The 13,332-nt window shown below is 56.2% G+C and overlaps 1 long non-coding RNA gene across 1 annotated transcript; it reads left to right on the forward strand.

Annotated features, from left to right (window-relative positions):
- Positions 1 to 3,176: 3,176 nt before the first annotated feature.
- On the forward strand, positions 3,177 to 11,154 carry LOC111735689. The gene is made up of 3 exons (XR_002778922.1): positions 3,177 to 3,330; positions 7,143 to 7,300; positions 11,140 to 11,154. It is a non-coding gene; the product is annotated as an uncharacterized LOC111735689 (long non-coding RNA).
- Positions 11,155 to 13,332: the final 2,178 nt, after the last annotated feature.

The raw sequence follows: 13,332 nt of genomic DNA on the forward strand, positions 1-13,332 counted from the left end.
TCATTTGGGAGGGGTTTGATGGTTCCCAGTTTCCGGTGACGAGGAGGGATTCTGCCTGGTGCGAGTAGGTGTGAGCGGGGGAGCAGAGGACGCCGGGACGCCGAGAAGCCGCGGTCCCGGGCCGGTGGGAGGAGCTTCGTCCCCGTGCCAGCTGACCCGCCGACGGACCACAGTGTGAGGGGCGCTCGGGCCAGGTCGCTCGGCCCAGAAGGGCTCCACTCGGAGTCGGAAAGAGCTGGCTTGCAATCGTGCCGCTGCGGCTTCCGAGTGCTGGGACCTGTGGCCAAATGGTACCTGCGGCTCGGCCTCAGATCCCTCGCTAAGAGCGGGATGAGCTGGCGGGGCTGTGGCGGAGTGAGATGAGGCGTGTGTGCTGGGGGCCGGTGCCGGCCCACGGGAAGATCTCGGTCCGTGGCGCCCGCTCACGGCTGTGATGAAAACGTGCACGGGGTGCGGGCCGCCTGGGGCCTGGCCCAGCGTCCGACCCTGAGCACGGGGAGCGGGGAGCGGGGAGCCGGTGTTGGAGGAGCCGAGATGCCCGGGTCGGGGTGACCGGACCTCGGCGAAGGGGCGTCAGTGGCGAGCAGCGCCGGCGCAGACGGCGTGTCGGGGCCGCAGGCCGGCTGGCAGGAGCGCGCCGCGCGCGGATGGCTTGGCTGTGGTTTCCGCTAGAGGCGTGAGGATGCGTGGAGCACGGAGAGCGCGGTCGGCCTTCGCCAACGACCTCGTGTGTGTTTGGACTCTGAGAAAAATGGCCTCGTGCCGCTTCATCCGCGTCACCACGGTGACCAGCTGAACGGGATCCCTTTATTCGGTCACCCGTGTCCTGAAGCAGTGCCTGTCAGTGCGGATCTGGGCCCCAGTGGTCAGTGGGAGATGCCTGGGGACACTTGGGCTTGGCCCGAACACAGGGTGCTGCTGGCTTCTGATGGGCAGAGGCCGTTAACGGCAGCCGTTAACGGGGATGCCGTTAACGGCCTGCGCCGCCCGCCACAGCCCCGCACGGCGCGTCGACCGGGCCCGAGTGTCGCCGGCGTGAGGTCGAGTATCCCGGGATGGAAGAGTCGTTTCTCGCCAAACGACTGTGTGCCCGCCTCGGGAACGGGAGCAGGTCAGGGCGAGGACGACGCGGTCCCCGGCGTCCAGCGTCCAGTGTCGGGGGAAGCCAGTTGAGATGAGCCACCGGGTTCAGCTTGGTGATGGCCGTCCGGGGCAGATCTGGCTGGGGAAGTCGCATGGAGAGGGTCCCCGCTGGTTCGCGGGGGCCCGAGGGGTCTCCGGGGAGAGGGCGTGTCCAGCCGCTGGGGAAAGGGCGGAACCGTTAGCCAGGGAAGGGGCGAGGGCAGCCAGCCCTGGGAAAGGTTTCTGGGCCTGGAGGCGGCTCAGGCCATGGCCCCGCCCCGTCGTCCACTTCCCCCGCCTCCAGGCCTCTTTAGGCCACACCCTCCGGCCGCCCATTGTTTGGCTCAGCTGTATGAAGTTTCCTTTCTGACGTGATCAGCATCCAGACCCTGAAGGGAACAGGTTAACAATTTTGTGTCCTATGGAACAGTGAGAAAGGCCTGCACGGCCAAAGGAAGACGAAACAAATCCAAACAAGAGCACTGCCACCCAAGCCAAATCAAATCGAACCCAACCCAAAAGATGAGAAACAGAGGTAAAGGGTTAGAAAGTGATCATTGAGGCGGATATTGGCAACAGACAGGAGAAAGGTCTCACGTACCCGATTCTGGCAGAGCGGAAAATCCAAATGCAAAAATTAAGAATCGAACGGTTAAACAGGCAATCGAAAATGAGGACGTCCACAGAGGGGTACGAGGAAACACACACGACTAGCAGACAGGAAGAAGATGTGGAACCTTACTCAGAATCAAAGAAATGCAAACCGAAACGGTCACGGCCGATCATTTTCTACCTTACAAGTTGCCCAGCGTGAAAAGAAAGTGATCGCTGACAGCCGCTAGTGTGCAGGATCGGATCGCGGATGGGAAACGTGTCCTCGTGCGTTGGTTGCCAAACATGAAGTGCTACAACTTTCCGAAGGACAAGTCGACACTATCTACTAGATCTATCCATCCTGCAGCCGCTGAGCAGAACGCTGTTTGGGATCTGCACGGTAGAAATATTCATCTAATTTCGCCAAGATATGGACTCAGATACAGATGCAGAGATATGTTACATCGTGTAGAACAGGTGTTCGTGGCAACATGTTTTTAGCATCGCCAAAGAAAAACGATAAAAAGAGAAAGAGGAAAGAGAAAAGAAACCGAGATCCTCAAATCAGAGCCCAAACCTGAAGCGACCCAAGGATTTGAACGGGGTGAAATTACAAGCATTTTTTATCCATTGATCGATCGATCGATTGATTGATTTCCTCATTCGTTCATTTCTTTATTTTTGTTTATCGATTTGTTCGTTTGTATGCCCAAGGAGCGTGGTGATAGGTGAAGTAAGCTCGAATCAAGTATGACAAGCAAGTTCAGCGTTAGCACTCCCATAGCAGAAAGGGCGACTTGACTCGGAGAGAGCCCGTGCACCCTGCCCTTTCTAGGTCCCCTGCTCAGGATCTCGCAGTCCTGAGTCCCTGGGAAAGTGAGCTGCTGGGTCTTTTTTTATTCCTTTGTACCTTTGTGGGCTTTCTCAATTTTCTCTAATGGGCACGGATTAATTCTGAGTCCTAAGGTAGGTGCAGTATCTATCAATATTCAAGGAACAGCCCTGGATGTGATGTTTTACTCCACAGTCACGATGCATTCTTCTGTGCTTCCACTGGAGGGCAGCAGAAGCACACCAAACGCAAATCCTCTTTGGTCTGCAGGTGAACACTGCTGCTAAGAGCTCAGTTCTTTTGCCATGTTCCTTACTGAAAAGATTCGTCATGACTTGTGCTTTTCCGATCCATTGACTATATACTCGCTGCAGGAATTGATATATAGGAGAAAACACAAGTCCCCTGGAGACACGCTCTGCCGATCCAAGCAAGGTTGAGAACTGGCGTTTATCTTCAGGTTTAGGCGTATGTGATGGATAGCGGCATGCACACATTTGGAAATGAAATGTGCCCCCTGCGCAATCGTTTTATCACCTGCCCTTTCAACTCAAATGTCTCTGGAGCCTTTTTCCGTTTCTCTAATGTTTTATTTTTTTTGTTTTTCATGTATGTTTTCGAAAGGTTGCCTCGTGTTCCAGCCGGTGGACGCATTGGAACGCGCCTAAGGCATTGCCACGTGGCCATTTAGGCTGTCTTCACCGGCTTTCCACGATCGAAAGTGTCCTGTGCATAAAAAGTGAGACAGTCACGCAAGTGGTCCTCCCTCAGATCTGATCCAGGTGAGTGTTTTTGCCATCGTTGCTTCGTAAGTTTTCAAGCCGGAAGAGGTGGCAGGCCGGTTGCAAGGTCTCTCTACGGAACGAACATCTCTCCTTTGATCCCTAACTCCCCATGACCTAAAGTTGGTTTTCAGGTTTCCTACCCTTGATCTCAGTCTTTCCTTCAGAAGGTGGTTCCATGGACACTATAGTCTTGCTCGAGTTTTGAAATTCTCCCCATCAAGGTAGTTTCCGGTGCATATGCTTTATTCGCTTTATTTCGATTTCTAGATTGACCCGTGTGGATATAGACCTAGTTAATTTTACATGCTCTGTTACGATTTCTTTCTACATGAAAATGATTCACACACTTGCTGTCGCTCAGCATTTCAGTTGGTTTGTCAACACCGAGAATCACGGGTCTTTTGTTGGGGCCTGTCCCCTTCGGCTTGTCTAGGGCCTCAGCCACCATTCGAATTTCTTGTCTCCTGGACTCGTTGGAAAGGATCCCTGCCCATAATTTCCACCTGCGTCTTCTCCTTCTGTCCTCCTCCTCGTCGTCGTCCTCCTCCTCCTCCTCCTCCTCCTTGAAAACAGACGAATGAACTTCACTAGTTGAGAATGCCCAAGAATGGTAATGAGGACGGTTCTGTCCTGCATTTGGGAAGGGGTTTGATGGTTCCCAGTTTCCGGTGACTAGGACGGAGTCTGCCTGGTGCGAGTAGGTGTGAGCGGGGGAGCAGAGGACGCCGGGACGCCGAGAAGCCGCGGTCCCGGGCCGGTGGGAGGAGCTTCGTCCCCGTGCCAGCTGACCCGCCGACGGACCGCAGTGTGAGGGGCGCTCGGGCCAGGTCGCTCGGCCCAGAAGGGCTCCACTCGGAGTCGGAAAGAGCTGGCTTGCAATCGTGCCGCTGCGGCTTCCGAGTGCTGGGACCTGTGGCCAAATGGTACCTGCGGCTCGGCCTCAGATCCTTCGCTAAGAGCGGGATGAGCTGGCGGGGCTGTGGCGGAGTGAGATGAGGCGTGTGTGCTGGGGGCCGGTGCCGGCCCACGGGAAGATCTCGGTCCGTGGCGCCCGCTCACGGCTGTGATGAAAACGTGCACGGGGTGCGGGCCGCCTGGGGCCTGGCCCAGCGTCCGACCCTGAGCACGGGGAGCGGGGAGCGGGGAGCCGGTGTTGGAGGAGCCGAGATGCCCGGGTCGGGGTGACCGGACCTCGGCGAAGGGGCGTCAGTGGCGAGCAGCGCCGGCGCAGACGGCGTGTCGGGGCCGCAGGCCGGCTGGCAGGAGCGCGCCGCGCGCGGATGGCTTGGCTGTGGTTTCCGCTAGAGGCGTGAGGATGCGTGGAGCACGGAGAGCGCGGTCGGCCTTCGCCAACGACCTCGTGTGTGTTTGGACTCTGAGAAAAATGGCCTCGTGCCGCTTCATCCGCGTCACCACGGTGACCAGCTGAACGGGATCCCTTAATTCGGTCACCCGTGTCCTGAAGCAGTGCCTGTCAGTGCGGATCTGGGCCCCAGTGGTCAGTGGGAGATGCCTGGGGACACTTGGGCTTGGCCCGAACACAGGGTGCTGCTGGCTTCTGATGGGCAGAGGCCGTTAACGGCAGCCGTTAACGGGGATGCCGTTAACGGCCTGCGCCGCGCGCCACAGCCCCGCACGGCGCGTCGACCGGGCCCGAGTGTCGCCGGCGTGAGGTCGAGTATCCCGGGATGGAAGAGTCGTTTCTCGCCAAACGACTGTGTGCCCGCCTCGGGAACGGGAGCAGGTCAGGGCGAGGACGACGCGGTCCCCGGCGTCCAGCGTCCAGTGTCGGGGGAAGCCAGTTGAGATGAGCCACCGGGTTCAGCTTGGTGATGGCCGTCCGGGGCAGATCGGGCTGGGGAAGTCGCATGGAGAGGGTCCCCGCTGGTTCGCGGGGGCCCGAGGGGTCTCCGGGGAGAGGGCGTGTCCAGCCGCTGGGGAAAGGGCGGAACCGTTAGCCAGGGAAGGGGCGAGGGCAGCCAGCCCTGGGAAAGGTTTCTGGGCCTGGAGGCGGCTCAGGCCATGGCCCCGCCCCGTCGTCCACTTCCCCCGCCTCCAGGCCTCTTTAGGCCACACCCTCCGGCCGCCCATTGTTTGGCTCAGCTGTATGAAGTTTCCTTTCTGACGTGATCAGCATCCAGACCCTGAAGGGAACAGGTTAACAATTTTGTGTCCTATGGAACAGTGAGAAAGGCCTGCACGGCCAAAGGAAGACGAAACAAATCCAAACAAGAGCGCTGCCACCCAAACCAAATCAAATCGAACCCAACCCAAAAGATGAGAAACAGAGGTAAAGGGTTAGAAAGTGATCATTGAGGCGGATATTGGCAACAGACACGAGAAAGGTCTCACGTACCCGATTCTGGCAGAGCGGAAAATCCAAATGCAAAAATTAAGAATCGAACGGTTAAACAGGCAATCGAAAATGAGGACGTCCACAGAGGGGTACGAGGAAACACACACGACTAGCAGACAGGAAGAAGATGTGGAACCTTACTCAGAATCAAAGAAATGCAAACCGAAACGGTCACGGCCGATCATTTTCTACCTTACAAGTTGCCCAGCGTGAAAAGAAAGTGATCGCTGACAGCCGCTAGTGTGCAGGATCGGATCGCGGATGGGAAACGTGTCCTCGTGCGTTGGTTGCCAAACATGAAGTGCTACAACTTTCCGAAGGACAAGTCGACACTATCTACTAGATCTATCCATCCTGCAGCCGCTGAGCAGAACGCTGTTTGGGATCTGCACGGTAGAAATATTCATCTAATTTCGCCAAGATATGGACTCAGAGACAGATGCAGAGATATGTTACATCGTGTAGAACAGGTGTTCGTGGCAACATGTTTTTAGCATCGCCAAAGAAAAACGATAAAAAGAGAAAGAGGAAAGAGAAAAGAAACCGAGATCCACAAATCAGAGCCCAAACCTGAAGCGACCCAAGGATTTGAACGGGGTGAAATTACAAGCATTTTTTATCCATTGATCGATCGATCGATCGATCGATTGATTTCCTCATTCGTTCATTTCTTTATTTTTGTTTATCGATTTGTTCGTTTGTATGCCCAAGGAGCGTGGTGATAGGTGAAGGAAGCTCGAATCAAGTATGACAAGCACGTTCGGCGTTAGCACTCCAATAGCAGAAAGGGCGACTTGACTCGGAGAGAGCCCGTGCACCCTGCCCTTTCTAGGTCCCCTGCTCAGGATCTCGCAGTCCTGAGTCCCTGGGAAAGTGAGCTGCTGGGTCTTTTTTTATTCCTTTGTACCTTTGTGGGCTTTCTCAATTTTCTCTAATGGGCACGGATTAATTCTGAGTCCTAAGGTAGGTGCAGTATCTATCAATATTCAAGGAACAGCCCTGGATGTGATGTTTTACTCCACAGTCACGATGCATTCTTCTGTGCTTCCACTGGAGGGCAGCAGAAGCACACCAAACGCAAATCCTCTTTGGTCTGCAGGTGAACACTGCTGCTAAGAGCTCAGTTCTTTTGCCATGTTCCTTACTGAAAAGATTCGTCATGACTTGTGCTTTTCCGATCCATTGACTATATACTCGCTGCAGGAATTGATATATAGGAGAAAACACAAGTCCCCTGGAGACACGCTCTGCCGATCCAAGCAAGGTTGACGAAATGGCGTTTATCTTCAGGTTTCGGCGTATGTGATGGATAGAGGCATGCACACATTTGGAAATGAAATGTGCCCCCTGCGCAATCGTTTTATCACCTGCCCTTTCAACTCAGATGTCTCTGGAGCCTTTTTCCGTTTCTCTAATGTTTTATTTTTTTGTTTTTGATGTATGTTTTCGAAAGGTTGCCTCGTGTTCCAGCCGGTGGACGCATTGGAACGCGCCTAAGGCATTGCCACGTGGCCATTTAGGCTGTCTTCACCGGCTTTCCACGATCGAAAGTGTCCTGTGCATAAAAAGTGAGACGGTCACGCAAGCGGTCCTCCCTCAGATCTGATCCACGTGAGTGTTTTTGCCATCGTCGCTTCGTAAGTTTTCAAGCCGGAAGAGGTGGCAGGCCGGTTGCAAGGTCTCTCTACGGAACGAACATCTCTCCTTTGATCCCTAACTCCCCATGACCTAAAGTTGGTTTTCAGGTTTCCTACCCTTGATCTCCGTCTTTCCTTCAGAAGGTGGTTCCATGGACACTATAGTCTTGCTCGAGTTTTGAAATTCTCCCCATCAAGGTTGTTTCCGGTGCATATGCTTTATTCGCTTTATTTCGATTTCTAGATTGACCCGTGTGGATATAGACCTAGTTAATTTTACATGCTCTGTTACGATTTATTTCTACATGAAAATGATTCACACACTTGCTGTCGCTCAGCATTTCAGTTGGTTTCTCAACACCGAGAATCACGGGTCTTTTGTTGGGGCCTGTCCCCTTCGGCTTGTCTAGGGCTTCAGCCACCATTCGAATTTCTTGTCTCCTGGACTCGTTGGAAAGGATCCCTGCCCATAATTTCCACCTGCGTCTTCTCCTTCTGTCCTCCTCCTCGTCCTCTTCCTCCTCCTCCTCGTCCTCCTCCTCCTCCTCTTCCTCCTCCTCCTCCTCCTTGAAAACAGACGAATGAACTTCACTAGTTGAGAATGCCCAAGAATGGTAATGAGGACGGTTCTGTCCTGCATTTGGGAAGGGGTTTGATGGTTCCCAGTTTCCGGTGACGAGGAGGGAGTCTGCCTGGTGCGAGTAGGTGTGAGCGGGGGAGCAGAGGACGCCGGGACGCCGAGAAGCCGCGGTCCCGGGCCGGTGGGAGGAGCTTCGTCCCCGTGCCAGCTGACCCGCCGACGGACCGCAGTGTGAGGGGCGCTCGGGCCAGGTCGCTCGGCCCAGAAGGGCTCCACTCGGAGTCGGAAAGAGCTGGCTTGCAATCGTGCCGCTGCGGCTTCCGAGTGCTGGGACCTGTGGCCAAATGGTACCTGTGGCTCGGCCTCAGATCCCTCGCTAAGAGCGGGATGAGCTGGCGGGGCTGTGGCGGAGTGAGATGAGGTGTGTGTGCTGGGGGCCGGTGCCGGCCCACGGGAAGATCTCGGTCCGTGGCGCCCGCTCACGGCTGTGATGAAAACGTGCACGGGGTGCGGGCCGCCTGGGGCCTGGCCCAGCGTCCGACCCTGAGCACGGGGAGCGGGGAGCGGGGAGCCGGTGTTGGAGGAGCCGAGATGCCCGGGTCGGGGTGACCGGACCTCGGCGAAGGGGCGTCAGTGGCGAGCAGCGCCGGCGCAGACGGCGTGTCGGGGCCGCAGGCCGGCTGGCAGGAGCGCGCCGCGCGCGGATGGCTTGGCTGTGGTTTCCGCTAGAGGCGTGAGGATGCGTGGAGCACGGAGAGCGCGGTCGGCCTTCGCCAACGACCTCGTGTGTGTTTGGACTCTGAGAAAAATGGCCTCGTGCCGCTTCATCCGCGTCACCACGGTGACCAGCTGAACGGGATCCCTTTATTCGGTCACCCGTGTCCTGAAGCAGTGCCTGTCAGTGCGGATCTGGGCCCCAGTGGTCAGTGGGAGATGCCTGGGGACACTTGGGCTTGGCCCGAACACAGGGTGCTGCTGGCTTCTGATGGGCAGAGGCCGTTAACGGCAGCCGTTAACGGGGATGCCGTTAACGGCCTGCGCCGCGCGCCACAGCCCCGCACGGCGCGTCGACCGGGCCCGAGTGTCGCCGGCGTGAGGTCGAGTATCCCGGGATGGAAGAGTCGTTTCTCGCCAAACGACTGTGTGCCCGCCTCGGGAACGGGAGCAGGTCAGGGCGAGGACGACGCGGTCCCCGGCGTCCAGCGTCCAGTGTCGGGGGAAGCCAGTTGAGATGAGCCACCGGGTTCAGCTTGGTGATGGCCGTCCGGGGCAGATCTGGCTGGGGAAGTCGCATGGAGAGGGTCCCCGCTGGTTCGCGGGGGCCCCGAGGGGTCTCCGGGGAGAGGGCGTGTCCAGCCCATTGGGGAAAGGGCGGAACCGTTAGCCAGGGAAGGGGCGAGGGCAGCCAGCCCTGGGAAAGGTTTCTGGGCCTGGAAGCGGCTCAGGCCATGGCCCCGCCCCGTCGTCCACTTCCCCCGCCTCCAGGCCTCTTTAGGCCACACCCTCCGGCCGCCCATTGTTTGGCTCAGCTGTATGAAGTTTCCTTCTGACGTGATCAGCATCCAGACCCTGAAGGGAACAGGTTAACAATTTTGTGTCCTATGGAACAGTGAGAAAGGTTGCAAGGCCAAAGGAAGACGAAACAAATCCAAACCAGAGCACTGCCACCCAAACCAAATCAAATCGAACCCAACCCAAAAGATGAGAAACAGAGGTAAAGGGTTAGAAAGTGATCATTGAGGCGGATATTGGCAACAGACACGAGAAAGGTCTCACGTACCCGATTCTGGCAGAGCGGAAAATCCAAATGCAAAAATTAAGAATCGAACGGTTAAACAGGCAATCGAAAATGAGGACGTCCACAGAGGGGTACGAGGAAACACACACGACTAGCAGACAGGAAGAAGATGTGGAACCTTACTCAGAATCAAAGAAATGCAAACCGAAAGGGTCACGGCCGATCATTTTCTACCTTACAAGTTGCCCAGCGTGAAAAGAAAGTGATCGCTGACACCCGCTAGTGTGCAGGATCGGATCGCGGATGGGAAACGTGTCCTCGTGCGTTGGTTGCCAAACATGAAGTGCTACAACTTTCCGAAGGACAAGTCGACACTATCTACTAGATCTATCCATCCTGCAGCCGCTGAGCAGAACGCTGTTTGGGATCTGCACGGTAGAAATATTCATCTAATTTCGCCAAGATATGGACTCAGATACAGATGCAGAGATATGTTACATCGTGTAGAACAGGTGTTCGTGGCAACATGTTTTTAGCATCGCCAAAGAAAAACGATAAAAAGAGAAAGAGGAAAGAGAAAAGAAACCGAGATCCACAAATCAGAGCCCAAACCTGAAGCGACCCAAGGATTTGAACGGGGTGAAATTACAAGCATTTTTTATCCATTGATCGATCGATCGATCGATCGATTGATTTCCTCATTCGTTCATTTCTTTATTTTTGTTTATCGATTTGTTCGTTTGTATGCCCAAGGAGCGTGGTGATAGGTGAAGGAAGCTCGAATCAAGTATGACAAGCACGTTCGGCGTTAGCACTCCAATAGCAGAAAGGGCGACTTGACTCGGAGAGAGCCCGTGCACCCTGCCCTTTCTAGGTCCCCTGCTCAGGATCTCGCAGTCCTGAGTCCCTGGGAAAGTGAGCTGCTGGGTCTTTTTTTATTCCTTTGTACCTTTGTGGGCTTTCTCAATTTTCTCTAATGGGCACGGATTAATTCCGAGTCCTAAGGTAGGTGCAGTATCTATCAATATTCAAGGAACAGCCCTGGATGTGATGTTTTACTCCACAGTCACGATGCATTCTTCTGTGCTTCCACTGGAGGGCAGCAGAAGCACACCAAACGCAAATCCTCTTTGGTCTGCAGGTGAACACTGCTGCTAAGAGCTCAGTTCTTTTGCCATGTTCCTTACTGAAAAGATTCGTCATGCCTTGTGCTTTTCCGATCCATTGACTATATACTCGCTGCAGGAATTGATATATAGGAGAAAACACAAGTCCCCTGGAGACACGCTCTGCCGATCCAAGCAAGGTTGACGAAATGGCGTTTATCTTCAGGTTTCGGCGTATGTGATGGATAGAGGCATGCACACATTTGGAAATGAAATGTGCCCCCTGCGCAATCGTTTTATCACCTGCCCTTTCAACTCAGATGTCTCTGGAGCCTTTTTCCGTTTCTCTAATGTTTTATTTTTTTGTTTTTGATGTATGTTTTCGAAAGGTTGCCTCGTGTTCCAGCCGGTGGACGCATTGGAACGCGCCTAAGGCATTGCCACGTGGCCATTTAGGCTGTCTTCACCGGCTTTTCACGATCGAAAGTGTCCTGTGCATAAAAAGTGAGACGGTCACGCAAGCGGTCCTCCCTCAGATCTGATCCAGGTGAGTGTTTTTGCCATCGTCGCTTCGTAAGTTTTCAAGCCGGAAGAGGTGGCAGGCCGGTTGCAAGGTCTCTCTACGGAACGAACATCTCTCCTTTGATCCCTAACTCCCCATGACCTAAAGTTGGTTTTCAGGTTTCCTACCCTTGATCTCAGTCTTTCCTTCAGAAGGTGGTTCCATGGACACTATAGTCTTGCTCGAGTTTTGAAATTCTCCCCATCAAGGTAGTTTCCGGTGCATATGCTTTATTCGCTTTATTTCGATTTCTAGATTGACCCGTGTGGATATAGACCTAGTTAATTTTACATGCTCTGTTACGATTTCTTTCTACATGAAAATGATTCACACACTTGCTGTCGCTCAGCATTTCAGTTGGTTTCTCAACACCGAGAATCACGGGTCTTTTGTTGGGGCCTGTCCCCTTCGGCTTGTCTAGGGCTTCAGCCACCATTCGAATTTCTTGTCTCCTGGACTCGTTGGAAAGGATCCCTGCCCATAATTTCCACCTGCGTCTTCTCCTTCTGTCCTCCTCCTCGTCCTCTTCTTCCTCCTCCTCCTCCTCCCCCTCCTCCTTGAAAACAGACGAATGAACTTCACTAGTTGAGAATGCCCAAGAATGGTAATGAGGACGGTTCTGTCCTGCATTTGGGAAGGGGTTTGATGGTTCCCAGTTTCCGGTGACTAGGAGGGAGTCTGCCTGGTGCGAGTAGGTGTGAGCGGGGGAGCAGAGGACGCTGGGACGCCGAGAAGGCGCGGTCCCGGGCCGGTGGGAGGAGCTTCGTCCCCGTGCCAGCTGACCCGCCGACGGACCGCAGTGTGAGGGGCGCTCGGGCCAGGTCGCTCGGCCCAGAAGGGCTCCACTCGGAGTCGGAAAGAGCTGGCTTGCAATCGTGCCGCTGCGGCTTCCGAGTGCTGGGACCTGTGGCCAAATGGTACCTGCGGCTCGGCCTCAGATCCCTCGCTAAGAGCGGGATGAGCTGGCGGGGCTGTGGCGGAGTGAGATGAGGCGTGTGTGCTGGGGGCCGGTGCCGGCCCACGGGAAGATCTGGGTCCGTGGCGCCCGCTCACGGCTGTGATGAAAACGTGCACGGGGTGCGGGCCGCCTGGGGCCTGGCCCAGCGTCCGACCCTGAGCACGGGGAGCGGGGAGCGGGGAGCCGGTGTTGGAGGAGCCGAGATGCCCGGGTCGGGGTGACCGGACCTCGGCGAAGGGGCGTCAGTGGCGAGCAGCGCCGGCGCAGACGGCGTGTCGGGGCCGCAGGCCGGCTGGCAGGAGCGCGCCGCGCGCGGATGGCTTGGCTGTGGTTTCCGCTAGAGGCGTGAGGATGCGTGGAGCACGGAGAGCGCGGTCGGCCTTCGCCAACGACCTCGTGTGTGTTTGGACTCTGAGAAAAATGGCCTCGTGCCGCTTCATCCGCGTCACCACGGTGACCAGCTGAACGGGATCCCTTTATTCGGTCACCCGTGTCCTGAAGCAGTGCCTGTCAGTGCGGATCTGGGCCCCAGTGGTCAGTGGGAGATGCCTGGGGACACTTGGGCTTGGCCCGAACACAGGGTGCTGCTGGCTTCTGATGGGCAGAGGCCGTTAACGGCAGCCGTTAACGGGGATGCCGTTAACGGCCTGCGCCGCGCGCCACAGCCCCGCACGGCGCGTCGACCGGGCCCGAGTGTCGCCGGCGTGAGGTCGAGTATCCCGGGATGGAAGAGTCGTTTCTCGCCAAACGACTGTGTGCCCGCCTCGGGAACGGGAGCAGGTCAGGGCGAGGACGACGCGGTCCCCGGCGTCCAGCGGCCAGTGTCGGGGGAAGCCAGTTGAGATGAGCCACCGGGTTCAGCTTGGTGATGGCCGTCCGGGGCAGATCGGGCTGGGGAAGTCGCATGGAGAGGGTCCCCGCTGGTTCGCGGGGGCCCGAGGGGTCTCCGGGGAGAGGGCGTGTCCAGCCGCTGGGGAAAGGGCGGAACCGTTAGCCAGGGAAGGGGCGAGGGCAGCCAGCCCTGGGAAAGGTTTCTGGGCCTGGAGGCGGCTCAGGCCATGG

Source organism: Pteropus vampyrus, unplaced genomic scaffold (assembly GCF_000151845.1).
Source record: "Pteropus vampyrus isolate Shadow unplaced genomic scaffold, Pvam_2.0 Scaffold1000005434, whole genome shotgun sequence".
NCBI classification, from domain to species: domain Eukaryota; kingdom Metazoa; phylum Chordata; class Mammalia; order Chiroptera; family Pteropodidae; genus Pteropus; species Pteropus vampyrus.